Source organism: Toxorhynchites rutilus, chromosome 1 (assembly GCF_029784135.1).
Source record: "Toxorhynchites rutilus septentrionalis strain SRP chromosome 1, ASM2978413v1, whole genome shotgun sequence".
Taxonomy (NCBI): domain Eukaryota; kingdom Metazoa; phylum Arthropoda; class Insecta; order Diptera; family Culicidae; genus Toxorhynchites; species Toxorhynchites rutilus.
In genome coordinates this window covers 51056973-51059917 of record NC_073744.1, presented here as the reverse complement: position 1 = coordinate 51059917, position 2945 = coordinate 51056973, and the positions used below count along the sequence as shown (strand labels likewise).

Sequence of the window (2945 nt, the reverse complement as noted above, 5' to 3'; positions counted from 1 at the left end):
AAAAGTGAACTGATTTTTATTTTTAAAAAACGAAAATAAAGCTTATTTTAGGACATTTTCGATGTGACTAGCCTTTTCGAAAACGCGTTCTAAGCGGTGAACAAAATCCTTCATGCACAACTCTAACCAGGGCTCTGCACAGTCATAGTCAACTGAGGATAGTCAGCTGACTATCTGACTGACTATATCCGTATTCAGTTAGTAATGACTTTTGGCTTCTTCACGCAGTTTCTTCACCAAAACAACTGAACAGTCAGTCGAGCGTTTAGTCGCTATCTCCCTCTACCGACTCGACTATATCATTTCATTCTTCCCAGTCAAATTGACCTCATTGCATTTTGAAGTGACTTCCCGAAAAATGAATACGTGTGCATGCATCGATGTTCGAGTTCAACGTGGTTATATATACGCTACAGGTGAGCTAGATTCCTTTGTATCGTACATGAAAATTACTCACATCTATAAAATAGCGTGCAGTGTGTGTGCGCGCTATTTTGTACGCTGTTTACCAATACGAACGCAAGGACCTTTACAGCATACTTGATAAATGTCTAAGTTCGATGGTTTGAATTCATGATGGGTAGACAATAAACCGTCCATTGACTAATTTTATACCTGCGTGCGCAATCTTATTTTTACGTCCAAATAAAGAGGAACGAGAACATGATTTCCGATGCAAAAAAGAAGTTACCCCACTTTTTTGCATCGGAAATCATGTTCTCGTTCCTCTTTATTTGGACGTAAAAATAAGATTGCGCACGCAGGTATAAAATTAGTGTCAGGGGGAAAAGGAAGTGTGGATTGAAGCCAGTTGAATGAAGAGGCAGAGTTGTATCCATAAGTCGAATTAGTCAAAATAACCACTGACTGCACTAGTTCACCAGTTCACCATCCTTGCTAGTCAACGCTAGTCAATTCATTTTCTAGTCAAGTCACTTTTTTGTTGTGGGCGACTGCCGAAGCGAAGCTACTGAGAGTAGGGTCGGTCTTCATTTTTCATCTTCGAAGATTTCGGGCCCTGACTCTAAAGACGCGTCCACATCCCGCCAATCGGCCTTGGCCCCCCGGTAAAGCCGATTAAATGTGGACGTACCGCCCGGGCTTGCCGACATGCCGAAAACCGACTCGAATCAAACCGAACCCAAACCGAAACAAGTGGGTCCGGTTCGAGAAAGTCGAACCAAAACAAAACGAAGTATATTAGCGTTGACGACATAGTGCTTCGTGTGTTCGTGATGGCTTCGTGCATGCGATGGGACTTCGGCTTCGTGCACCCGATGGGGCGTCCACATTACATAACGAACCGAATATGCCGCCTGGTACAGGCCGATCGGCCTCATTCGGCATAATGTGGACGCGCCTTAACATTACGACTTCGATGCTGTTGAAAATCCGAGTTATTTCTTCTTTAAGTTCCTCCAAATTTTGTGGCTTATTAACATAGCAACGGTCCTTCACGTACCCCCAGAGGAAGTAATCGACGACGAGAATTGTTGAAATTCTTACCATAAGAGGACAAAGTTTCATTAAGACTTCGGTTGCTCGAGGAATACGATTTCACTAAAAATACACGTTCTTGTAAATTGTACATCTTGATACTAAAAACCATCCGATCAGACTGAACGAGTAGTCGAATATTATCGTCCCGAAGTGGGGAATGCAGTGTTACCATCGACGGAGCAAAAAAACAAAATTATAAGGAGCTATTCGAATTTTTTGCGTTTAATCTGAAAGACCCTGCAGTTGTTTGCGAACAGTTGTAGACAGAAAAATATTCCCACAGAATAATAAGTGCTGTCGATTGTATTGAAAACACTTTCAGCGTTCTTCTAGCATTCGACGGTCAGTATTTTTAAAATCAGCATCAATGTCACAGAAGCACATATTAGAAGGAATAAAACTTTTTAATGTCCACGTCATATTGAAACTGCATAATTAACGCAATTTGATTCCACGGAAACGAGTATACTTATAATACTGTTTGTTATGAGCAGTCTAATCGCGCTTGTTTTGTGCTACAGACATAGTTGCTATATTCAAATTAGAAATTACTTGTAAACATTGGCCCTGATACTAAGTCCAGCAGTTGTCCAGAATCAGCAACAGCTACTAAGCCGAATGATATATGAAATGTATATAGTTATCTGACAAATCACAAAATATTCGAATGCTTTTAGTAACAATTTTGCATAAAAAATCATTTGTGAGTAGACAGACAACTGCTCTAAGTTGGTACCGTGTCCTCCTTCAAAAAGAAATCTGCCCCGAGTGAGGATCGAACTCACGACCTTAAGATTATGAGACTTACGCGCTACCGACTGCGCTATCGAGGCCACGCTGATGGAAATCGTTCGTTGTGTGTATTTGAGAACCAACCGTTAACTACGCCAGTGCCGTCCCTAGGAGTGCATTCCACTCTCATACCCATCCAGGAAAAAGGGTAACAATCAAAACATCCCGTATAGTGGCAGCATGGCTTTGGTATCGGACGGCAAAAAAGATAACTGCACTTTTGTCGAAGTTTGTTTTGAGTATGCTTCATAATAACACTCTTTTCGGATCAACAACAACCCGTGGCAAATCCAGGCCCTGACAGGGGGAGCGCGGGGGCGGAGAGAAAATTACAGCTATAATGTTAATGGTATGCAAGGCAAATGCTTCGCTGCGACTTCTCGCGGATACTAACGGGCGAGTGACAACTGCAAACAAAATACGGTACGCGAGAAAGTTGGTCGCATGAGGTTGAAGAGAAAAGAGCGGGAATGGAAGAAAAAAATATTTACGACATGCAAATAACAGAGAAGTGTGGCACGGCGGAAGGGTGAAGCAACCGAGGGATACGAGAAATGGATAAAACAACCAACGGGAAGAAATTTGTAGTGAGATAAAAAACGTAAACAAAGTTGAAAGTACCCCGAAGGCCTGTTGAAAAAAAGCGGGTTAGC

At 42.1% G+C, this 2945-nt stretch overlaps 1 non-coding gene across 1 annotated transcript; it reads right to left on the bottom strand.

Moving 5' to 3' along the window:
• Positions 1 to 2260: 2260 nt before the first annotated feature.
• On the bottom strand, positions 2261 to 2333 carry Trnam-cau (transfer RNA methionine (anticodon CAU)). The gene has a single exon. It is a non-coding gene; the product is annotated as a tRNA-Met (tRNA).
• Between the last annotated feature and the right edge of the window lie 612 nt (positions 2334 to 2945).